Genomic DNA, 27,226 nt, shown 5'->3' on the forward strand with positions numbered 1-27,226 from the left:
TCTGACAAATCCAACAAGGGTAAAGAGTCCTTTCTACACCAAAGTACCAATCTGCAGAGCTTTCCTAAAGTTATTGGTTTTTATGACATTTCAGAAAATCGCCTAAAAATGTTGCAATTTGTCGCATTTATCTCACACAATTTCTTGCGTACAAAGGCAAGTCACCCCAAATAGGAACACCAGAGGCCTACTGAACAGTTTGATGCCCAATATGCATAGATATACCAAAGTCTGCAGTATGTACTGAACCCTAAATGAAAATAGCGCATAAGGATTTCTCGCCTGCCAGCTCAGCTTTTGCACACAGAGCCCCCTGTCAGTGTATTATGTGCCAAAACTTCCCCTAACTATACAGAGACCCCCACAAAACCATATATTTTTGGAAAGTACACATTCTGACAAATCCAACAAGGGTAAAGAGTCCTTTCTACACCAAAGTACCAAGCCGCAAAGCTTTCCTAAAGTTATCGGTTTTTATGACATTTCAGAAAATCGCCTAAAAATGTTGCAATTTGCCGCATTTATCTCACACAATTTCTTGCGTACAAAGGCAAGTCACCCCAAATAGGAACACCAGAGGCCTACTGAACAGTTTGATGCCCAATATGCATAGATATACCAAAGTCTGCGGTATGTACTGAACCCAAAATGAAAATAGCGCATAAGGATTTCTCGCCTGCCAGCTCAGCTTTTGCACACAGAGCCCCCTGTCAGTGTATTATGTGCAGTAAACCCCCCTAACTATACAGTGACCCCCAGAAAACCATATATTTTTGGAAAGTACACATTCTGATGAATTCAAAATAGGTAAAGTTATTTTTGTACACCAAAGTTACACCTGGCAAAGCTACGCTAAAAACAGATCAGGAACACTTATATAGGGATAAAATGTGATAAAACCACAAAAATTGTGCAAATCAGTGAAACAACAAAATAAGTTACATGACAGTGTAATTAGTGGCCAGAATATCTGATCCAATAGTTACGCTGTCAAAATAAACAGTTTTTAGGTAAAAGAAAATAAAAACAAAGTGGTAAAATGAAAAAAAAAAAAAAAGCAAAACAAAAAAAAACCAAAGTGTTTGTGTATACATGTGTGTACATGTGTAAAAGTTGTGTGATAGTGTGTAAGTGTGTATATGAGTGTAAATAAGTGTATAAAAGTGTGAAAAATGAAAAAAAAAAATAAAAAATAAAAATAAAAAAATGCTAAAATGTGTGCTGTAAGTGTGTGTAAATGTATGTAAGTGTGTATGAGACACGTCGTTGGCGTTTAAGCCCTTTTACTGCCAGCACGTATGCCATACGTGCTTGGCAGTAAAAGAGTTAAAGCCTCATGGTAAACATGGCAAAAGTCTGGCTTGGAGCTACTCCAGTTATATTGGAGTAGGAGAAACAAATAGGCTACCTGAAAGCAGTTCTAATGTGTGGCGCTGGCTCCTTCTAAAAGCTCAGAATCAGGTACAATACACTGAGATGGCTGCCTACACACCAATATTGCAACTAAAAAAATAAATTTGTTGATTCAAGAATAACATTTTAAATGTGAAAAATGTGAATTATATGTTATGTAAACAGTGTAATTTAGAAATAAAAAGTACACCATAAAAATTATGACAGTATCCCTTTAACTTTAGCCCCAGACAAAGAAGCCCATTCACAATATTAATTAATAGGTATTCTTCACAACATATTCATATTTTATTGTTATAGCAATGTCCTTTCCTTGAAGACAAATGGCCCTTTAGTTATTAAATTAGATGAGTCTTCATTATTATTTGTCCTGTTTTTACCTGTCCTTGACTAGCAAAACAAATTGTACGTGATTTTCCAAAATGGACACCAATTTGATAGGTACTGGTGTATCTCAAGCAAGATGTGGCAGTTGCTACTTACATGGTGCCCACAATGGTGCTGGAATTTGTGGGTAAAAAAACAGTGATTTGCAGTGACAATTGCACTTTGCACAGTGCATTGCATTCATAAACTAACTTTTTTTATCTGTAAAATGTAACCTGCAGCATAACAGTATAAAAAAAAAAAATATATATATATATATATTCACTTTGAAAAAGGCTGTGGAAACCAAAATGTTAGATGGGCGGTTGAAACAAGCTTATATATGTATTTTTTTCAATAAATGTTTTCACTTTATTGCCAAGTCCTTGTGTGTGCGGCTCTCTGTCCATATATTCCCTCATTCTAGCCAGCACCCAAGGCATCTGTATCTCTATAGGGTGTGCTCCACTCTTCCTTGTGTTGTGTATATATATATATTGTATATACACATACATATATATATCTGTATATTAGCAATATTAGCGTTTGTGTAGCAATCAATACTTATATATGCTTTTTATAAGTGTACTTTTTTATTGCCACTGAACAGGTGGTAACAACATATCTGCTACTGGAGTCTTTTATTAACTGTGGGCATTATTTATGCACTGAATTATAGTACAATACACAACTGACTAAGCCTGAGTAGCTAAGAAATGCAATCCTTGTTAAGTTATTAAATTATCTTTTCAAAAACACATGATTTTGTTAAACATATTCAACAGTGCAATTTACAATACTGTTATTTGGAAGCATTATGTATCAGTGTGTGAATTATATTATAATAATCATATTGATGTTCTAAAATATTTGCCAAATTAACTCTGTACTCTGCTTAACGCAGATCAGATGTTCGCATCTGAACTCTAGTAGCTGCGGTCAGTCAGTTTAGATTTATGAGGGTAAACAGATGGCACATGTCATTATAAATAATGTAGTATTTGTTTTAATATACACACTTTACCCTCTTCAGCTTTATTACTCTTTGTAGTTTCCAATATCATTTATGTATGCTGAGTATAATATATAACCAGAAAAAATTAGGGGAAACCCACTGTGAATGCAAAGTATACCTTATAAAATGTAAAACATTGACATCAATACATAACTGAATCATGCAGTAGAGCTGAAAGTGTACAATTATTCTTTCAATTTCAATTCACTTTGGGACCAAACTGTAAGGTCTTTTTTTTTTTCTTTGCCATTAATGTACATTACTGAAAGCAAATGTTTCTCCCTATAGTCTTCACAAGCCAAAAGAAAGGATCAAACAGTTTGCAAATTGACCCATTATTCCTGTTCCAACATTGTTACAGCTAAAAGTGCTTTAAGTGAATGAAGCTGCCTTTCACCATTAAGTAACACATTAGGTAATCTGTATGGAGCTTTAAAAACAAAGACAAGAGAACTTAGCAAATATAAGATGTCTACTTCAGTCTACTTAGGATCTGTATTTAAATATATTGTCTCTGCATATTTAATTTTACCTCTTCAAACTTGAGAGCAATCATTGAAAATGCCTTAAAAATTGCATCCGTTGGTCCTGTTATAGTTACGATCCGTTCTGGACAGGAGCCTTCTGATATGTTGATCCGTGCACCACTCTATAAAAAGCAACAGTTTTAGTCAGCACATTTACCAAATTTTGAGAGAATGGTTCAGGGCGAATTTGATGAGGCCTGTAACTTTACAGCTTAAAGGCAATTTTAGTAGTGATGAGCGAATCTGTCCTGTTTTGCTTCGGTGAAAAATCCTCGAAACGACAGAAAAAATAGCAAAAAATCCACAAAACGCAATTGTTGCACACGTCATGCGACTGTAACTTTTTTGCTGTACACCAAATTTTTGCAAAACAATTTGCCAATGGCGAAATGCAGAAATTCGCTACAAATCCATGCCTGGACAAAAAACTTGCTCATTGCTACATTTTAGCAGAAGTGTCTAACATAAGTTGTATGGGGAAAACGTAGTGGTCATCTAATAAAAAGGATTTATTATTTTATATAAAAGTCCAAGGCAACAGGCACTCACGTCTAATGCAGTATAAGGTGGCCTGGGTGCAGTATTATAAAAATATTACAGCATGCAGAAAGAGAATGCCGCACTCACAGGACTAAGGGATATATTTATCATGCTGTGTAAAAAGTGGAGTAAAACATTACCGGTGATGTTTGCTCATAGCAGCCAATCAGATGCTTTGCTTTGATTTTTTGACTGTTGAAATCTAATTGCTGATTGGTTGCAACCAATCAGCAATTAGATTTCAACAGTCAAAAAATCAAAGCAAAGCATCTGATTGGCTGCTATGAGCAACATCACTGGTGATATTTTACTCCACTTTTTACTCAGCATGATAAATATATCCCTTAGTGTTTAAAAAATAAACTTATTTATTACAACGTCAACCTAACGTTTCGGCTGCTACCACAGCCTTTCACAAAGCGAATATGCACACAAGAAACCCACTGATAAACACAATGTGGCGCCAAAATTAGACTAATGACGTCACTCAGTTGTTGGCCAGTGCCCACATAGTCCCACTATTTTTTGCTCTCTGTGCTTTTTAAGCATTGTGTCTGCATCGCTCCCCTGGCATTTTGCCACCCTAGTGCCCGTCTATAACTAACGGATCCGTCAGCACTGGCTTGTATGAGCAATAACTTGTGCTCCTCTCTGTGAGTGCACACACTAACTGTGGAACAATATGGGGGTTTGCTTCGGCTTGCAGGACAGTGACAGAACCTATGTAGTGATATGTGCTTTCTCGCTGGTTAAGTGAGCGGCACAGTCTCTCAGAGTAGGTGATGTCTGCACCCCCCCCCCCCTCGCTATCCCAGCTTTCACTACCGGTCTACTTCTGGAAATGAGCGAAGGGACCCTATGGATCTAAACTACCGCGGCCAAATGTGTGGCAAGCTGGCCGCCCTGCTTACTGATACGCGCTATACCGATTACATACTGATGTGCGCTATTCCCGAGATAATAGGTTTGTGGCCATGGGTTAGGAGGGGGCTTTGCAACCTCTAATGCATTTTTGGCGATACGTACTAGCACTTTTGTCTATAGACACATTGCAGCTCCCGATTAGACAGAAGCGTGTCGCTGATAATATGAGTGGCTTGGACACCAGGGTAATGCACATATTGTCAATGGCCACATTGATGTTCCACTATAGTGCTACGCACCTCTGTGTGGGAGCTGCAGTTCAGCGAGAGTAGGTACATTCTCTTCTACTACTTCTGCTTCTGTTTCTATCTTTTTTTAGCATTTACACTATCTTTTCCTATTTACCTTTGGCACTATGGTTCTTTATTATGTATTTCGTATTTACTTTTGTTCACATTGTGTTTTTGTACACCTTATGGGGGGTGGGCGCTGGCCAACAACTGAGTGACGTCATTAGTCTAAAATGCCAGGGGAGCGATGCAGACACAATGCTCAAAAAGCACTTTCACTAAACGTTAGGTTGACGTTGTAATAAATAAATAAATGTTTTTTTGAACACTAAGTCCTGTGAGTGCGGCATTCTCTGTCTGCATGCTGTGTTATTTTATATAAACATAGATTGGTTAATAGAATTTACAGTTTCACATCTAAGATGGCAGGGGTACGAGGTCCAATGTATAGGTGTCTTCCAACTCCAGTTAACTAAATTTGCCAGCATTTTTCTGCAGTTAAAGCCTGTTGATAACTGTTGGGAGTTGTAGTTTCCACATCTGCAAATCTATGAGTTTAACAACCCTAAGTCTAAAGTAAATTCATATTCCCATACACTCCCTCGTGGTCCTTAAGACAATCTGAGTTGTGCATCTAGCCATGCCTTCTAAAAGTAGTTTTTTTTTATTAGTCTTATATGCTTACAACAGTCAATACACTGCTGACCTATGCAATTGTTACTGGGATTGCCATGTCTATTACATGTCTGTATCTTTTAGAATCCTTCCATTATTGGATCTTCAGTTTGTAGGTCTACAAACTTGTTGTTTTACAACTAACAGCATGCCTTAAAAGACAACTACTGTTTGTTAACATGGTTGAAAATAGACAAATTTAATGTTTATGGTGTGTATATAAACACTCCCAGTTATATTATATTATTTTGCATTAAACATTTTAGATTTTGCATTTAGATTCTTTGTAGTCTGCAATAATATATGTGATATTTATTGAAATAAGAAATGCATGTAAGTAGAACAATGCAAACTTTAGATAGCTGAGAAAATGCAATATATATAATTACTGAAAGGAGAACTAAAGCCTGACTAAAAAATTAGAAGATATTGTACATGTTTTGGGCTTCTGTACCAGCCCAAGGCAACCACTGCCCTTTAGCAGGGAAGATCTGTCCCTCCAAAGAGCCTCATGGTTTTAAAAGGTTTGATCAAAACAAAGATGCTGCCATTTTTGGAGGTGCTTTTTTAAAAAGACATTAATACATTTATTTGTACTATGAAGCTGGTGGTACTGTTCTGCTGCTCCCTTACAAAATTACCATTAGTCAATTAAACAGTTGAGTCCTGTTACTACTATTTATATATTGAATTTTATAAATATATATAAAAAATAATATATATATAAAAAAATTGTTGTAAAAAACAGTGGTAGCTAATAAAACTGTTGTAGGATACTTATTTTGTTAAAAAAAAAAGAGTAGAAAATTATAAAAAAATTAATAATTGAAGCAGGTGTCTTTGGAACTTTGGTATCTTTGGAAAATATCCAAGTGCAAGTCAGAGGACAGCATGTGTTTATGTGAGTGCATCACTTCTGCTTAGATTTATATCTATTGCCAGGGATGGTCTGGTATTTAAAATAGGCCCTGGCATTTCAAGTACACAACAGCCCCCCACCAGCCAATTAAATAGTGACTGTCTAGGGCAGTGCTGTCCAACTGTCTGGCTGCTTTGATGGCTTACCTTTGTGTAAACTTTAAATGTTATCAGTACTGAGATTAACTGGCCAACTGCATGGCTCACACCTCAGATTCAGGAAGTAATCCCCCTGTATTGTTTAAATATGTAACCCCTGTACTGTTCACACCCAATGCATTGTTCACACCTCAGGCTCAGGCTGTAATCAGGCTGTAATCACCCACAGCATTGTGTCATTGTATGTACTGACTGACCTATGTTGCCTGTGTGTATGGCAGGGTAGGGCAGGCAGACTATGGCACACACAGGCAACATAGGACAGGCAGAGTAACTGTGCCATACTCTGCCTGCCCAATGCTGCCTGTGGGAGGTGAACCTGGCAGGTTGCTCTGGGAGTTTGTTAGCAGTTGGAAATAGCCATTAAATGGTCCCTAAGGTGTGTAATTATGTGCTGGAGTTTGCTCTGCTATCTACAGGGGAGGAGGAGGCATATGGATTTAATGGTGTTTCATAATATGACATAATATAATTCTTTCACATAAGAATGATGGTTGATATCCCCGTATTGAGGACCAAGCATTTGGTTTTTTGCTGCCACCATTGTGATAACATGGGTGTGGTTTGAAGTGGGTGTGGTTTAAAAAAGAGGAGTGGCCAAAACTGGCTTCCATTAGTGGCCCTCCACTGTGTTTGCTAGAGAAATTCCCGCCCTCTGCACCACAGTAGTTGGACAGAACTGGTCTAAAAGATGTATGAGAAGGGATGGCCCTCTCTGACTGCAATGGGGTAGCAAAATAAACTTTTGACAGTTGTGTACTAGCTGTGATTGCCTTGGGTGAAAGAGCTGCCAGAGGGAGAAAGAGAAGCCACCTGCAGAGATCCTGACCCAAGGGAAGCCTGCTACAGTGAGAGAGCCTGGAAAGAAGCTGACCCTGCTATATCAGCTTTGGACTAGCACCTGTAATCAGTGCTAGCCAGAAAGGGAGCATAGGGAAGCTACCTGGCTGTTTGGTAGAAAAGTCCCTATGAAAGATACACCCTCTGTAAATATATAAATGAATGCAGTGGCAATTTCATAATATACCCCTTTTTGTGTCTACACCTTGTAAAGCAGTGGTCCCCAACCTTTTTTGCACCACGGACCAGTTTCAAGCAAGGCAATTTTTCCAAGGACCGGGGTTGTGGTTGGGGGGTTATTACATATATAATGTAAATGTAATTATTATTGCACTTTATTTTATTATATTATAAAATATAATACAGCTCATCATAATGCAAACTCAGTGGGGGACCTGAGCTTGTTTCCCTGCAACTAGATGCGCCCAGCACCCTTGCTTTTCTTACTCCCACCTAAGGGTTGACATCCTCTGATGCTTAGTATGGAACTTGTTGCAATCAGTAGAAAGCTTCCAGGGCTTCACATTGCTGTTGTCATGGCTGTGTAACACATTGGAGAATTGAAATATCAGGTATTTAGGACCAGAGGTGGCCCAGTTCAGCACAGCCCACGGCCCGGCACTGGTCCCCGGCCCAGTGGTTGGGGACCCCTGTTGTAAAGCACTGCGTACAACAGTGGTGCTATATATATATATATAAATACATATATATATACATACATAATACTGTAAGTGGGCTCCCCTAGTATAATATATGCAGTGAGAGAAAGTGGGAATTGCTACTCCAATCAGATTATACATTAAGTAGCAGTGGGGACTGTCACCCCAAGCACATTACATAGTGAAAGCATTGAACACAGAGATCTAAAGCACATTATACAGAAAGAGGCAGAAGGTACTGCAAACCTAATGCATATTATACACAGCAAGAGGTGGTGGGGACTGACACCCCAAGCACACTACATACAGTGAGAGGCAGTGGGCAGTGCAATTTACTGCACATTATAGAAAGTTCTATTTACTAAGGAACTGCTTTTTTATACTTTGCTTTTTTATACTTTTTTCCACCCACTTTTCCTACTTTGCATTTTTAACCATTCCACTTAATACTTTTCTTTCTCTTTCTGCTCTGTCTTGCTAGCCTACTTTCATTTCCTTCCTTGCCTTTTTCTTATTTTAGAACTCCTAATTTTTTCCCACAATCTGCACAACTCTCCATTTTCTCCCATTGCTTAAACACTTAGTCACTCTGCTCTGCAGTCTGCATTAAGATCTTGTGCCTCCTTCCTGTGCTACTATTTTGAATTTCCCCGCACAGCAAGGAAGCAGGCAATTTTACTGCAGAGCAGAGTGAGTGAGTGTTTGAGCATTAGAACCATAGATAATTAGAATGCCAAGCATTCCTTCTGCCTTTCAATGCCTATGTGCACATTTACACTAACCCCCCCCACAGATTTGCTACTCAAAACGATCCAGTGATTTAGGAGCACAGACTGTGTGTAACCTGACAGTGTTCTATACTATTGGGGGACTGTATACCCCTTAATCAATGGGAGTTAATTCAGCTTTTGCTAATCTATACACTTTGCTTAAATGTTTGAAACATGGAAGGATATTGTCTGCCCTAAGCGAATACATCTTACCAACTTTATACTGCTAACTGGCTACTTAAAGGAACAGTACCAAAAGCCACTCACTTGGAGAAACTTAATAAGGGCCCCAATGTGCACAAATCATTTGCGACTGTTCTACTGTGAAACACATGGCCATCTTTAGTTATCCTTCCTTTCTTCTTCTTGGCCCCTGCCAACATCACCTTTATTTTTCTTGCCCCCCCCCCACCCCTCTCCTCATCACCCTGCAGACCTTTTACTTGTGCAGTAGGACAGGTAATGTTTTTAATCTATTCTTTTTTTTGCTCCAACTGGCTTTGTTTATTGTCCATCTTTTGCAGTGATCTGGCTTGTCTGGGGTCAATATGGTCATTACTAACATGTGTCAGATTAATATACTCATTGTCCATTTCTTACTGGCATATTTGGGGTTAATATGATCATTGTCCATATCTTACTGGCTTGTCTGGGGTTAATATGTTTATTAACACACTTGTTAAAGCCGCACACCTGTCGCTGCTATACTCACTGCAATAGTGGTGCAAGCCTTCCGCAGGACTGGAAGGTCCTTATCCTCAATCGAACTGTTTCTGTAACAGAGCCGCACACATACATATGCAGTCGGGGAGCTTACCCCATTTATTATGACCACCTTTATCAACGTTTCTGGGGGATACACCTGACGAAGGGAGGGTGTATCCCCCCCGAAACATTGATCAAGGTGGTCATAATAAATGGGGTAAGCACCCCGACTGCATATGTATGTGTGTGCGGATCCGTTACAGAAACAATAATATGTTTATTAGCCATTTTTACTGGCATGTCTGGGGTTTATATGCTCATTGTCTATTTCTTACTGGCATGTCTGTGGTTAATGCTTATTATCCATTTCTGCAGTGATCTTATTTGCATGTGTGGATCATTATGCCTACAGGATGTGGCAAAGAGCCTAACATATTAAGTGCAGTGCATTTGTTTGAGGTCCCAAGCATCACTTTCACTTTACACCCCATATTTTGATGAGACAGCCCTGTTGTGCATGTACATAGTGGGGGTGGGGTGGCAACAGCAGTGGTTGCAGCAGGTGCGCTTATGTGTTTGGTGGGCCCCTGGGGTGAGATTCTCTGGTGAGCCCCAGGTATTCCAGTCCGACACTGGCAGTATGCATTTAATTTAATTGCTAATCAATTATGTAGGATATGGGTTCAATATGTGGCCGGTATTAAAGGGGTGAGGTGGCAACCCTAAAAGTAGCACAGTTTATACTAATGTACCCCCCTTTTTGGCTGTAAATACAGACAAGACCAGCTAGGTAGGTTATAGAGCATGGGGCAAATGTGAATCTAACACACAGGATTGGCTTTTGCTACGTGGAAAGATCAAAGGGGAGGTAGTGTAACTACAACGTCCTGAAGCTTTGTGCAAAGTAACTGAATACATGAACACAAGAAGGTTCTTGCAGCAAAACAGAACTGAATTGGTTTATTGTCCAAGACAAATGATCCACAGGATTATACAATACTCACAATATAGATGTAGCAATGGATTGCTAATGGATTAGGCAGGTTCAATGCAGAGCAAGCAGAATGTAATAGTGTCCAATTGTTTAACTCAGCGCAACAGCGTGTGGGCAGGGTGAGACAGCTATAACAGCAAGGCACCACTGTGCAGAGTAGTCTAGATAGTAATTTTTTAGGATTCCTTAGGATTTCTACCTTAATAATCCGGATCCCCTACTGCAGACGTAGATCAGGGAGAAGACTATGCCCGATACCCTTGTCAGTACTGCGGTCCCTTCACTAAGGCAGCAGAGCCTGTAAAAGAGAATACTTCCAGAACATTGCTCTTTCTATCTAAATCTCACTTTCCTAGAAAGTGCTATAACAAAATATATCCTGCACTTACTATTCCTCGTTCACTGGTCCCTTATCCCTGACTTCTCCAGAGATAAAGATTCATCTACGGTAGGTGTCTTTTCTGGGGCCTTGTTGATCCTTTGAAGATCCACCCCTTTGCTAACACTATGTCAGAGTGTGAAAGGGAGTGGTCTAACTATGGGCCAATAACGCACAACATGTAAATAGCAAAACCTGTCACATGGGTCTCTGCCTAGAAACAGTCAAATAAGTAAGTGTAGGGTTTCAAGCTATAGGGATTTTTAACCCTATAGGCCCCTACGCTAGACAAAGAAAAAAAAAACGCATGATAAAAAGAACCCATGACAATGTATCTTTAAATATTTATATAATCAGATTTAGTCAGCTAGCTAGCAAAAAAAAAAGTCTTAAAAAAGTACAGTGTTCATTCACATTAAAGGAGAAGGAAAGGCATTTTGGCATTTAATAGATTAGCCACAATAGTGCAAGTAGAACGCTATATTTATTCTGTACAAAACTTATAACCATACCTGAGTTAATAGCCAAGAAGTTCCCTCTGTTTGTTTAAGATAGCAGCTGCCATTTTAGCTTGGTCTCAATAACTAGCACAGATTACAGCAGAGAGGGGAGGGGGAGAGAGGGGAGAAGGGAGGGGGAAAGTGGAGCAAGCTGTGAAGACTCATACCGTGCCCTGAAGGATTTTTCTGAGAGAAGGAAGTCTGATACCAAAGAACATGTTTATAGTTTTATTTACATAAACCCTTCTGATAGAGTTTACTTAATTTTTACCTTTCCTTTTCCTTTAAATTTTGTTCAGTGTTATTTAGTTGTGAGCGTCAGAAGGATTTACAGAATCAAAATGTAATTGTGGTGTGAAAATGAGTGTGGGCAATCAGGGCAATTATGCAGGCAATACACATCAAACAGCACAATTTGTTTTCCTTCTAGTCTGTGCTAATGAGAACCTGCAAGCACTCTGTAATGATCCACAATATTGATCCAAAAAGTATGGCAGTGGGAAAAGCAATGCTGAAAAACAATTTGGCAGTGCCTTTTCCCTACTGCAAGTTACATAATTAGCAGACAGTAATCACCTCCCAGCAAAACGAAAAATAGAGTAAAGCTTTTCGTAAACAAGGTTCATTAACTCCAATTCAATTGCTTGTTGTGCTGACAACCAGAGACAGTTTCTGTGACATTGACTTTATAAGGGCTCTGGTACACGGGGAGATTAGTCGCCCGCGGCAAAACTCCCTGCTCGCGGGCGACTAATCTCCCCGAGTTGCCTTCCCCCTGCCATCCCACCGGCGAACATGTAAGTCGCCGGCGGGATGGCAGACGCGGCGGGGCGATTTCGGGAAATCGCCGAAAAAGCCTCGCAAGTCTTTTTCGGCGATTTGCGCGAAATCGCGCCGCCGCGTCTGCCATCCCGCCGGCGACTTACATGTTCGCCGGTGGGATGGCAGGGGGAAGGCAACTCGGGGAGATTAGTCGCCCGCGAGCAGGGAGTTTTGCCGCGGGCGACTAATCTCCCCGTGTACCAGAGCCCTAAGAATGTGCTTATTTTATGATTACATAACTACTCTGCACTGCTATACATATATATTTATTTGTTTGTTGCACACTTTCACAAAGGTTGTAGACCCAGTCAAAATGCTAGGCTATTGTTATAAACCCTGTTGTATACAGTATATATATGTTCATAGGGTGGCACACTGCTTCAAAGATTCCACTACCCAGGTGCATGGTAAAATAGGCATTGAGTTCACAAAAAGACCAGCAATACCGGGAATTTGCAGTAAAAAAAATGTGTATTCAGTAAGTGCATAGAGCCAGTGCTGGCCTTGAGAAAGGTCCCAGTTGGGACCAAATTGTGACACTGGCTGCATGCACTTACTGAATACAAATTTTTTTAACTACAAATTCCCATTGTTGCTGGTCTTTTGGTCAAGTCAATATATATAACGTAATATTTATAACGTAATATTTTCATAGCCATTACAAATTTCGTGAATTGTTGCGACTTTTTCATAGCCATTACAACTTTCGCGAATTGTCGCGACTTTTTCGTTTTGAGCACTCAAAAAATTTGCGACAATTCGTGAAATACCGATCATTACGAAAAAACGCATTTGGATGCTTTACGGACATTCGTGGATTAGTAAATGTGCCCCCTAGTGTTCAACAAAAATAGGAGAGAAATGCTACACCTTGTGTTTTAGACTTCTGGACAGCCCAAAGGCACCACAGCCTTGGTTAGCACTGCACTTACAAACATGCCAATCCCTCTGGATAGGTACAGTAAGTTAAGTATTTGAAATAAAGCAGTTTTCACTGTATCCCTTGTGAGGCTTTAGTCCTCCTTTAAGCTAAAAATTATTTCTTCATTAATGTACTGTATTATCTTTGTAGACTTGTAGGCTTATGTCAGACGAAGAGATTTGTCACCCGCAGTCAAATCTGAGGTACTGCAGGCAACACATCTCCCCAAAATGCTCTCCCACCATCAATAAACTAAAACACCAGTGGGAAAACATATACAGTGCATTGTTTTCCAAAGTCACCAGCAGTTTCCTTGTAAAAAGCAGAAAACAAATCATTATGGGGAGATTTGACAGCACAGATTTAACCACTAGTGAAAAATCTCTTTGTCTGCCATCACCCAAGTCATTCTAGCAGATACATAAATTCTGAATCAATAACACAATTTGACCCTGACAAGATGATTTAATTCAGACAAACTACCCTAATCTACAGCTAAGTCACCCAAAGAACAAACATCTCTAGCTTTATTTTTAAACTTATTAGAGAGGGGTCTCCCCAAAATTACATTTTGGCAACAAGTGGTTGAATATGCACCACACCTACTAATCATTACCTTACCATGACGCTTTTGGATCTATGCGAATCAAGCTGATACTAATTCTTTGAACTATGAAAAAAATGGTTGAACAATCTCTGTTACAAACAAAGATATAATTGACAATGACTGTCAATCGTATCTTTGCTTCTTTTTTAATTTGATGTCTTGTTACTAGTTATGGTTAAGTAACCTGTAAAAAAAAAAAAAGTTGATGCTTGCCATTTGTCATAAGATTAACATGTTATTCTGAGTGGTTGTAAAGGATTGCTTTACACCAGGGTTCTAGTTTTTGATTATTCTATCTCAGTTCTTTTTGTGGTGCAGTTTATAATGATGCCTCCACTTTTTGCTTCTCCCCTTCATTTTAATCAACAGCTAAAAGACCATTCTGAGTTTGTATGAATATGTGCCCCTATCACCATCATGACTTCGGGACATTATTATGTGCGCCTGTCACACGTACCAACTTATGTAACCCTCCCATTGCACACATAAATAGAACACAAAAAGAAATGTAATTTGTTTCTAAATATTGTCTGCATTTAACCCTTGCCTTAACAAACAACAAATCTTACCTCTTCTCTCATCTTCTTAACAGTCTCGCCTTTCTGTTATGGAAACAAAACAACAATAAGAACATTTTTGAATAAAGAAGGTTTGCACTCCTTTTTTTTGGGGGGGGGGGGGGGTTGACAGGAGGAAATGATAGTTTTTACTGACCTTTCCGATAATGCTCCCCACCTCCTGAAACAAAAGAAATGTAGAGGGTGAATGTGTATTAAAGAAAATGCTTGTTATTACTTATTCCTCCTCCGTTTTGCCTGCTAAGTAGAGGCTGCTATGTGTGAGCTGTTATCATTTTATTTAGCATCTTCTCAATGGTAGCTGGGTTGCTTTTAATTTTTGCTGGAAGAATTCCCAGCTTTTATGTAGGAAAGGCTGGGTGACTTAACCAATGTCAATTAGGCAGTAGAAAGTTTTTTTTTTTCTATTAACAATTTTTTATTTTCATGATAAAATATTAACATACAACATGCAACACAGATAATGGCCTTAATACAAGTTATTATCTTCATAACTTTTAGCTCAGGCCTTGAATTTTAAAGTAATTATTCCTTATGTCGCATAAAGGACACTTAACAGAAACATAAAAAGAATAAGAGAAAGAAGTAGAAATAAGAGGGGGGGAAGAAAGAAGAAAAAAAAAAAAAGGAGGGAAAAGGGCAGGAAAATCAGACATTGTTAAATTATAGGTAGACTTTGCACCACGGCAGTAGAAAGTTTTTATCTGGAGCTGTATGGAAGCCTGTTTGGGATTGTTATGATAATTTTAATAATGATGCACATTTACCACTAACAAAAAAGTCACAGAGTAATCAAAATACTGGAAATCATACTGCATCACTTCAGAATGAAAAAATGAGATATTTCTACCCCAAGTGATTTTTAACTTATTTTCTACATTTTCCCAGAATTTATGTTGATTTTTAGTGGTCCCATGGAAAATCAGGGTTCTACTATAATACATTGAATATATGTACTACAATCCAAAAGCTATCACTTCAGAGTAACCACCACAAGAGACAGGCCATAGCTTGAGTATACTTCAGAGAAGAAGAATTAGAATATAAAGATAAGAACAAGATCTTAAACAGATTCAGGCTTCATTGTATAAAATACAACTGTATAGTAGGCAGAAAACAAATAGTTATGTTATATTGGGCCACACAAGCAACACTGACCTATATACATTGTACAGTCTATTATTCTGTTTTCTACAGCATACTAGATGGGGTCTTGCACTGACTTTAGCATTGCTGATATCACTCATCTTTCTGTCTAAACTCATTCTTTTTATGGACTGTAATATGAGGAAGTCCATAAACTACTAGTAAAAACCTTTTAGGTGAAATAGAAGAGTCCTGGCAATACCGGTTTTCACTGCCACCCTTTTGGGGCCCCGGACTTTCTGCTGCGGGGATGACAGGGATTCTATATGCTTCCAAGTTTGTTACAGTACTGCGGTGCAAAAGGAGTCAGGCAGAGGCAACATCAGAGTCAGGCAAAGGGTTGAGGGCAGGCAGTGAAGATGCAGCGTAAAAAAACTGGCATCGAGTCAAAACCCAGTGGAACAATCAAACAAGGCTTAGCTAAGGTCTGAATACACAGAGTCAGCTGTGGCAATGAAAACAAGCAAAGGCACTCTGTTTAAAGTGACATCAGCGTGTCTGCCAGAACATGCGTCTTCATGCAGCCCCAAGATGAGTCCAGGGACCAGTGCACCTGCAGGTAAGAGCACACGCCAGTCCAAGTTGCGTCTGTGGACCGGTGTGCCTGAAAACTTGGGGGGCTCCCAAGGTTTCCTAGGAAACTTTTTGTGAAACAGTTTTACTAAATGAGGGGCATGGGTGTCTTTAGCTAAAACCCAACACCTCTCCTCCAGACCAAACCTTTCATTTCAAGGTTAAAGAAATCATCAATCCTGTCTGAAGGTCAAAGGGATTCTGTAGACACAGAAAGAAGAGCCCAAATCTTCATGTCTGTGGTTAGTATGGACAAATTTGGCCCAGGGAAGTAGTTCTGACCAATTGTCATGGTTCTGGAAAATAAAATGAGAAAAGCTCCAGGGCTTGATTGATTCTCTCAGTTTGGGCATGTCGTCCAGATCGCTACAACCAAACAATTTACTGTTTTCCTGGTGCCAGGATTCGGCATGTGGTTGATGGGGTTAAGAAATTATTGCGTGGGGTTGGGCATGACCCAACCATCTTGGTACATATTGGTACTAATGATAAAATTAATGGTAGATGGAGGATCTTAAAGTGAGTTCAGGGATCTAGGCTCTATGATTAAGGAAAGGTGAGGACCTTGTAATTTTTTTTGGAAGTTTTGCCGGTGCCGCTTGCAAGTTTAGTAAGACAGTGTCAGGACTGGCTGCTGATTAATAAAGCAGCAACACATGTGATAAACAAGATGGGACTTGCAGTCTAGCACCAAGTCCAGGGTTCAATACCCCATAGTTCCTGACAGACAGCGATCTTAATGTGTGACTAAAGTCTTGGCGTAGGAAGGAAGGGTTTGGGTTCCTAGAGCACTGGGCTGACGTTTCTTAGGGGTAAAATCTAAATAGCCATGACGGATTGCACCTCAATGCTAGGGGAGAGAGAATGGCTAAGAGGCTGGAGGAGTGTTTAAACTAGGAAAAGGGGGGGGGGTTTGGTGAACTAGAGTTTTATGGGAAAGCTAGTGTAGAGGGGGCAGTGGGATTAGCAAGGGGTCATGGGGGAAGAGTGAGGTTGGCATACAGTTTACCAGTTTAGGACGGAAGGTCCTAAGCTGGTAAACTGTATGCCAACCTCACTCTTCACTGTTACAAAAGAAACAACCTAATATTAATCTTAGATCTATTCTCAGTTACCTAATGTAAATATCAGAAGAAGAAGTAGTAATCTCCGCTGCATGCTGGCTTATGCCCGGAGCATAAATTAGGAGAGCTAAAGTATATTGCATGTAATGATAATTATGATTTAATTGGTATCACTGAGACCTGGTGGGATAACACATGTTACTGGGCTGTGAATTTAGATGGTTACACCCTTTTTAGGGGGGACAGAGGGATTAAAAAGGGTGGAGGGGTTTGTCTTAATGTTAAGTCAAAAAGTTTAAAGTTTTAAAAAAAGTTAAAGGGAACCTGTCACTTTTCACTTTACTGAAGGAATGTATTTTAAATGTTAATAATAATGACATACCTTTATTTTTTTTGCATGGCTGTAACTAATACAGCAGTTTTAAAATGAGCACGAGCCCCACAAGACCCGACTTTCTAAAAGTCGCCTCGCAAAGCCCCATGGGAAATCCTACAATGCAGATTACGCGAGATTACGTCAGCCATTTAAAAAAAAAAAAAAAAAAGCGCAGGACAGAGGAGCAAGGAGATAGCTACCAATCAGATCGCTGATAGCTATGGCCCAGGTAGTGAAGTTATACTCTGGGCTCTGTTATTTCCTCACTCCCCTCTCTCTCTCTCTCCCCCCCCCCCCCTTCCCCTGTAGCTTCTGAAGGGGCTTGGAATTTATTAGGCACATAGCTGTACTTTACTCACTCCCCCAACCCCCCCTCCGTACCTACGGCTCCGTTCAGAAATTCCCCCCTGCCTGTGCCTTCTCAACTGAATTGTAAAGCGTGATGTGAAAGCTTGTGCACCTTTCACATCACGCTTTACAATTCAGTTGAGAAGGCACAGGCAGGGGGGAATTTCTGAACGGAGCCGTAGGTACGGAGGGGGGGTGTGAGTGAGTGTATACTAAATTCCAAGCCCCTTCAGAAGCTGCGGTGGGTGGGTAACCTGAGCCTTCTGCTTAAGAACCCCTACCCCTCTCTTTCTCCTATATCGAGTCACTGCGCATGTGTGAGATTTCAGATGAACACAGCGCCAGGTGGAAGAGAGGCACAGCAGTTTTTGAACATGGCGCTTTCCAGCTGCATTTTGTGTGTAAGTTGGAAAAAGTGTCTTTCGCTACTTATTTTAAAATAATATAGAAACTCTTATGATTTTTACTATATTTGCAAATATGTCTATGCATTTTCAAAAAACTGACAGGTCCTCTTTAAGTTTAAAATCATGCGCTAAAGAAATTACCAGGGATGATGTGGAATTCCTTTGGGTAGAGATTTCAGCAGGACAAGGTTACAAAAAAAATTATCATTGGTCTATGCTATAAACTACCCCATAAAAGTGAGGAGGATGAGGCTCAGCTACTATTGCAAATGGAGGAGGCTTCACAACTAGGTCAAGTTGTTATTATGGGGTGTAGATATTGGTGTTTTAGGTTTATGCTATAAACACATATATTTTAGTTATTATCAAAGAACAAAGATGTAGAACAGGACACAGGGACAGGACAACTGCAATTGTAGGCCGATTTTAGACATCAAGACCAGAGATCATTCTATTTACTGTACTTGGGCCTTAGAATGTTTACATAGAACAGGGAATGCATCTGTTGTCTCAAGTATCCCTAGTGCAAGGTTAAGAATGTCACAAATAGTCTCAGAAACACCAACTGCACAAATACTATTTGGAACACTGCGCTGATGTAGAAGATTTCTTTTACCAGAGAGATACCTTTTTGGGCTATTGTGCTGGGACAGTGAGACACTTAAGTCTTCCCTAAAGATGGACAGAGAGATACAGTTATGCTAAAACAAGGCTAATGATTGGCTGCCACGGAATCAGCCCCATGTAGGAAGAAATGGTTAAATGGCAACATTTTTGTACTTGAATTTGTTTCCTCACGAGCTTTCAGGACGTTTATTTAATACTCTGTATTGTAATACTCTGTATTAAGGTATACCTCTAATAAAGCTGTCTGTTTAATATCCTTTGTGAATCTGAATGATTCAGGTCAGGCCCAGGGGAAACTTCGGGGCCAGGCTCGATTTGAGTAAGTATTTTTGCAAAACAATTCCCCAATGCCGAAATGCGGAAATTCGCTGCGAATCCATGCCTGGTGAAAAAAAATCACTCATCACTAACTAGGAATGATTCTATTTTGGACCTGTTGATATGTAATAATACTGAACTCATCTCTAACATTTGTGTGGGTGAGCATTTAGGGAACAGTGATCACAACATGGTCTCCTTTAAGATAATGCTTCAGAGACCGCTCTATAAGGGAATAACTAAAACACCAAATTTTAGACGTGCAGACTTTGCCAGTATAAGGACATCTCTGCAATGTGTCAGCTGGGAAAGTCTTTTCACAGGGTTAAACACAGACGGAAAATGGAGTTTTAAAGATTTAAAACTTTGCTTAGCAAGTATACAGATCAGATTCACTGAGGTCTGGTATGATGCTGAGAGACTGTTGAATTGCTAATGTGGTGCCTTATTTAAAAAAGGGATCCCATTCTGAGCCTGAAAACTATAGTCCTGTTAGTCTGACATCAGTAGTAGCTTTTGGAAAGGGGTAATAAGGGATAGGGTACTTGAAGACATTGCAGTTCACAATACTAGTTTGTGCCAGCATGGTATTATGCGTAACAGATCTTGCCAGACTAATTTAGTCACCTTAGGTGAGCAGAAACCTCAATGCTGGAATGGCAGTGGCCTAGAATATAAAATTTGTTATTGGATAGAAAGCTGGCTGAAGGATACATTACAAAAAGTGGCGGTAAATGGACAGTTTCTAATTGGGCCAGTGTTGTTGGTGGAATACCGCAGGGGTCAGCACATGGGTCCTTTGCTTTTTAACTTGTTTATTAATGACCTGGAAGTGGGCATAGAAACTATTTCTATTTTTGGTGATGATACTAAGTTGTGAAAGTTCCATGGTGCCGCTTTGCAGAGCGATTTGATAAAATTGGAAAACTGGGCAGCAAAATGGAAAATGAGGTTCATTGTTGACAAGTGCAAAGTTATGGTTGAAATAATATAAATTCAAGTTATACACTAAATGGTAGTGTGTTGGAGGTATACATAATTGAGATGGATCTGGGGTTTTTTGTAGATAAAAAGTTGTCTAATTGCAGGCAGTGTCATTCTGAGTGCTGTCTTGTAAAAAAGGAAATTGACTCAAGGGATGAAAACATAATTTTGCCTTTTTATAGGTCTCTGGTCAAGGCCTCACCTTGAGTATGCAGTGCAGTTTTGGGCTCCAGTCCTTAAGTAAGATATTAATGAGAGAGAGTGCAGAGATGTGCAACTAAACTGGTAATGGGATGGAAGAGTCTATGAGGTTAGACTGTTAGGGTTGTTTTCTCTAGAAAACGCGTCCGAGTGCACGGCCACGGGGGGGGGGATGCAATGAATGAATGACATCTTCAGTACCGTATATACGCGAGTATAAGCCGAGACTGAATTTTTCAGCACATTTTCGGCTTATACTCTAGTATATACGGTGTATATATATATATATATATATATAAGCATAGAGTGACGGCACACACAGGATTTTCAGGCAGGAGTCGCGGGGTTTAGAAATATCAATAAGAGCTTTTTATTTAGTCTAAACCCTACGACTTCTGCATGAAAATCCTGTGTGTGTGCCGTCACTCTATGCCTGTATAACCATTTTTCACACTGGCACCCAGGTATTATCTGTACTTTATGGTGTGCAGCTTCCTGACAAGCAGTATATATACATATAAATATATATATATATATAGTCAAAATCTTACATTGTTTATGTATGTGAGATAGATAGGTCAGTATAGGTTTGAGTGTGCTAAGTTTAAGGGTTGAACTTGATGGTCTTTTTTCAACCCTTTGTAACTATGTATACTTTGTGGCTGATAAGATGAAGAGAAGTTCAGACCAATCCCCAACAATTTGCAGGAGGCCCGCCAGAAACAGGAGAATAATTAGACCCCTCAGTGAGAAACAATAGAGGAAGTTCCTCTTAATGTGGGGGTACCCCAAGGCTCTGTACTTGGGCCGTTGTTGTTCTCCCTTTACACATTGTCTTTGGGAGATCTTATCCGTTCATTTGGCTTTAAATATCATCTGTATGCTGATGATATCCAAATTTATTTGTCGACCCCTTCGTGAAACTGAGAGTCAAATCTCTAACTGCCTCCTGGCTATCTCTAATTGGATGAACCAACGCCACCTCAAATTGAACCTAACAAAAACTGAACTAATGATCTTTCCACCTAAGCCTGGTCCTACCCCCCCCTTTTCTATCTCTATTGATGGCACCCTCATCAACCCTGTTGATTCGGCGCGTTGTTTGGGGGTGATATTTGACTCCAGTCTCTCCTTCTCTGACCACATTAACACCACTGTCAAAACCTGTCACTTTTTCTTACGCAATATTGCCAAAATCCGTCCCTTTCTTTCTACTGCAACAGCTAGGCTGCTCATGCATGTGCTCATCCTATCCCGACTTGACTACTGTAACCGGCCTCCCTAACTCCAATCTCTCCCCCCTACAGTCTATATTAAATACTGCTGCCAGAATTCTCCTCCTCTCATCCAGGAGAGTTCAGGCCCTTCCCCTGCTAAAGTCCTTATCGTGGCTTCCTATTAAACAAAGAATATCTTACAAACTAATTCTCTTAACCTTCAAAGCCCTCCATTCCTCTGCTCCTCACTACATCTCTTCCCTTGTGTCTCCGTACGTTCCTGGCCGACTCCTTTGTTCCTCTCAGAGCAATCGTTTGGTTACGCCCCCAACTACTACTGCTGTTTCCCGCCTTAAACCTTTCTGCCTTGCTGCCTTGCTGCCCCTTACATTTGGAATGCCTTCCCTGATTTCCTCCGAAGAGAATCCTCCCCCAGTCTTTTTAAAACTAAACTTAAAGACTACCTTTTGGAGCACTCACCCAGCACCTGATCTGGGAATCAGCACTTATATTGTAATGTCACCCACTGTGACCTACAGCACTTATACTGCATTTTCCTATTTGTGTAAATTACCCTCCCATATAGATTGTAAGCTCTACGGGGCAGGGACCTCCATCCTCTTGTGTCTTTGACTCTTAACTTATTGCAACTGTATCTATCTGTATTTATTGTTGTACTTTGTATTTATCTAATATTATCTTAATAATCCCCTGTTTGTATTAATGTATTCTTCTGTACAGCGCTGCGTACATAAGTAGCGCTTTATAAATAAAGATATACATACATACATACATAAATGACAGCAGCAGATGAAAGCCTCTTCAAAGCATTTTATAGGCCATCTTGGAAAAGTGATACACAACCAACAGAATAGTAGTAAACTCTGCTGAGTTTTGTAAATCTACAATAAAGTCAATGGAAATGTCAGACCACAGATGATTCAGAAAAGGCAAAGGATGGAGAAGACCATAGGGAAGGGGATGTGGAACCCTCTGTTGGGCACAGATAGAATACTCAGCAACAAATTTGGTAACATCCTGGAAAAGATAAGAAAAATTCATAATAGCCATCACAGGTATTGAATACGGATACGTATAAGATTGTATACACCCCTGAGATCAAGTTTGGGGAAAATATTTACTCCCTTTAATCTATTGAACGCCTCATGGATAAGATGGCGATTTTTTACTGTGATTTTTTTCAGACCACAGTAGTCGATACAGGGTCTAAAAGCCGGCCCCTGCCGGAGAAGTGGACTGTCTAATAAAAAAAAAAAAAAAATTCCTGAATAATTTGAGTCTCTGGAACAAAGGGTAGGTTCCTCCTCTTGGAGGAATAGTGCCAGGAATGAGATCAATGGGACAATCGTAGGGCCTGTGTGGAGGATTCAGCATAACATTTTGACAGGAGAGAAGAATCTTGAACAACAGATGAGACATGCACCAACTTGATTGGAGCAGGTAAACAAGAGGAGTGACAGAAGGAGTTCCAAGTTATGAGTTGACCAGAAACCCAGTCGATAGCAGGATTATGTTGTTTTAAACAAGGTAGACTGAGAATGACTGGCATGGCAGGATCAAGAAGGAAATTTCTTCCAAATGTAACCATCCTCACAGCAGCAATGGTGGAGATCAGGAGAAACATGTCTACCATCGACGGCTTGGAAGAGTGTTGTATCTTTAGAGAGATTGAAGGAACCCTCAGATCTTAGCAAAGGAGGCATGAAATTTCCTGCTTCTTCACAATCCAGGAAGGCCTGACATGTGAAGGACTTGGAAGAAAAGGATAAGGTAACTGGAACAAAATTTCTCAAAAACAGACTATCTGGGAGTGAATCAACACTGCCTAGGGGAGACTTATACATTGTAACTAAGACTGTTAACAGTCTTAGTTACAATGTATACATTTGGATGATTTGATGACTTACAGGACATATGCATTTTGTTAGCATTTTGTATGCATCTTGTCTGTTTAACTCATAGGCGGATTTTCAATAAGGCTAGGGAAGGCTAAGCCTCCCCAAACCTGCTTGGCACCTTAAAAAAACAAAATAAAAAAAACTCACTCCATTTCTGCATTGTCCTGCAACTCTTCTGTTCCTGAAAGCTCTGGTTCTGCTGTGCTCCGACTGGATTTTTCTTCTTGTGGATTCTCCAATCAGAGCACAGCTTTCTTGACAGAACGTAAAATTGACCAATCAAAGCACAGATGCAGACAGGGATCGGGAGATTTTGCAAACTGAAGGCAGTGCAGAAATGAAGACTGAAAAGAAGAATCTGCAGCTGTAACTTTACCTGAGAACCAACTCTGAACGTTTGCTGCAGATTTCATCCCACTCCCACAGGTACTATTCCCAGGTACTATTCCCAGGTACTATACACAGGTACTATACACAGGTACTATACACAAGCACTATACACAGGTACTATACAGTTCTAAAGGCTGAATCACTAGTTGAAATTAAATTGTTTTTTTGCCTGACCTGATATTTATAATATCCCTATCCCCTACCCTAACAGATGGATGGTAAGTTAACTCTTTCCCCCGAAAAAGATCATTGTGCTTTTATATATTTGTTGTTTTTTGCACTTACTATTTTGTTTTTTACTTTTGTCATTGTTTGTTCATTTCTAGTTAGTTACAGTGGGGCTAATGCAGTGTATCAGTGCCAGTGTTATAGTGCCAGGGTCTGAATATCTGCCATCTGTACCCACTGCTACTCATGGCATGTAAATGTGCTGGTTTTGTAAATACAGACTGCGTCTCACTGTATATAACGTGCTGGTTTTGTAAATACGAACTGCGTCTCACTGTATATAATGTGCCTGGGATATCAGTACCCACTGCCTCTCTAAAGGGGAGGTTCACTTTTAAGTTAACTTTTAGTATGTTATAGAATGACCTATTTCAACTTTGCAATTAGTCTTCCTAATTAATTTTTTTATAGTTCTTGAATAATTTGCCTTTCTCTTCTGCCTCTTTCGAGCTTTTAAATCGGGGTCACTGACCCCGGCAACCAAAAAGTATTGCCCCTTAACTATTCATATTCCCATCTCTTGTTTAAACCACTACCTGGTTGCTAGGATAAATAAGACCAGCAACCAGATAGCTGCTGAAATACCAAATGGAAAGCTGCTGGACAAAAAGCTAAATAACTGAAAAATCACTACAAAGAAAAGAGGACCAATTGCAAATTGTCTCAAAATATCAATGTCTACCTTATATTAAAAGGGAATTTAAAGGTGACCTACCCCTTTAAGCTAACTGATCCCAAACACAAATGGATGGAGAACCCCTCACAGAAGTGCACATATGAATAATTTTACATCCTAAGCATTTATGGTAAAAAAGCACTCCCACCCGCAGTATCCCTGGGAGTCAGTGGGAACCGCAAGAGGTAGTTGGGAGTGTGCTGCTGCCACAGCAGTAGTTCTGTCCACATTTTAGATACAGCAATTCTCAAGTGTTGCAAATCTCTTCATATGTAACAATTTCTTATACATTTTGGGCTTTATATAGCCTTGCACTTCCCCCTCCCTCTCTCCTCTGGCCACTTCTAGTACTGTGTCCTTGCTGCTGTTTATTATTTACTTTGATATTCACTCTGCCACCTGATTACATCACTTCCTGGTCCTGAGAGGAAGCAGCCGTTTCTGTTGTAACAGTCATTTTGCCAGGGCTGGTGAAATCAGTACCCACACTCATCTCTAAGCAAGGCTATCCAAGCATCGTTGGTATGTTTGCATTTTGTTTAATGCCTGCTTAGTATAAGCTGTGTATTTTGCTGTTATGTGCATTCTGGTTGTAGTTGTGATTCACTATTTCTCCCTTACCAGCCAACTGTTAGGACCCACTAGGACTGTATAATGCATATACTGCAAGATGTTTATATATGCTCCTATTGTATTTCATCTGTATTTTACATACCCAGAATGTATTCTGATACCATTGTACTGTTTGTACCTATAGTTCTACCTTCTTTTGATCATCATCATTAAACAAGTTCAAAACTTATACAGTGTGTTGATTGAAGGGCGAGTAAACTGCCTGTTGATTCACTTCTCACAGTGATGGGAGCAGGACAGGGAGGGTCATTTTTTACGAATCCACTATGTCTCACATTAGCTGTAGGTCAGTCTCTGTATGGCCCATCTTTAGCCCCCCCCAAACAAAAAAGTCACCCTCCGCCTATGGTTTAACCTTTTTAGTGCCACAGGACGTAGAATCTATGTCCTGTGTATCAAAGTACCTAAGTGCCACAGAACGTAGATTCTACGTCCTGCTGCACTTCTGGGTTTGGGAGCAGAGGAACGGCTTTTCAAGCCGTTCCTTCGGTCCCCGCTCGTTCCCCAGCCTCCAGACAACAGTCAGAGGTGGGGAACGAGTGGCCCAGGGGCCCCATAGGAAGTACCTTCAATCATCGTGGCTTTCCCCGGCAGCTCCTCTCCCTTCTGCAGCTTCCCCCTCTGGCCCCCCTGCTTCCTGACCCACCCCCTCACATGATCTACTGCTGCTGGTGTGCCAGATCGTTTTTCTCCTGCAGATCCTCAACTAGACCTCAAGTAAGTGGCAAATACACACACAAACACACAATCACACACTTATTACACTAATACACACTTATACTCACACTTACACACATGCATTTTTAGGAAGGGTTAGGGGTTTTCAAACATTCACAGCACTTATATATATATATATATATATATATATGCATCAGGAGAGAGCCGGCACTCACGTCAATCGGGTCACAATAGCCTGGGTGCAGGTCCAAGTGAAGAATTAGATACAGCAGTGAAGAGATCCGAAGACTTCTCAATAAACACCAGATTAATTCTATAAGACCTGTGAGTGCGGATCTCTTCACTGCTGTATATATATATATATATATATATATATATAGCACTTGCACACATGCACACAAAATACATTTTACCATGTGTACACACACACTTACACACTTATGTAATTTTGTAATTTTTTTTTTTTTTATCGCATCGTTTTTATTCTTGCCTGAAAAAAATGTTTTATTGCCATTGCGATAGTGTATTCGCTAACAGCACTGCGCAATACCTTTTGTGTATTATTTTGGTGTTTCTACTACATTTTCTGTGATTTTGGTGCATTTTGGGGTATTTTATTGCATGTTTAGCCATGTTATTGCATTTTCAGTTATGTATAGTTGTTGTTCGCTTGGCTTTGTCTGTAAAACTTATTTGCCCAAACCAAAATACTCAAACTGTTATTCTGCCCGCAGATATTATTAGGCAACAAAAAAAAAATGATTTTAGTGATTTTTCTTTATTTTTATCAATTTTACTGCATTTCACATTGTTCTTTATTACTTGTCTTTGCACATGGATATTTTGTCTGCTGTATTTCAATTTGGCATCCTGTGTACCCCACATAGTTTGGTAAATC

At 39.8% G+C, this 27,226-nt stretch overlaps 1 protein-coding gene across 1 annotated transcript in view; it reads right to left on the minus strand.

Annotated features, from left to right (window-relative positions):
* Nucleotides 1-3,908, minus strand: part of pcbp2 (poly(rC) binding protein 2) — a gene marked incomplete at its 3' end in the record, with an annotated part of 55,219 nt that extends 51,311 nt beyond the window's left edge. The window contains 2 exon segments of the mRNA NM_001045603.1: nt 3,327-3,443; nt 3,871-3,908.
* Nucleotides 3,909-27,226: the final 23,318 nt, after the last annotated feature.

The sequence above is a fragment of the Xenopus tropicalis genome, chromosome 6 (assembly GCF_000004195.4).
Source record: "Xenopus tropicalis strain Nigerian chromosome 6, UCB_Xtro_10.0, whole genome shotgun sequence".
NCBI lineage: Eukaryota > Metazoa > Chordata > Amphibia > Anura > Pipidae > Xenopus > Xenopus tropicalis.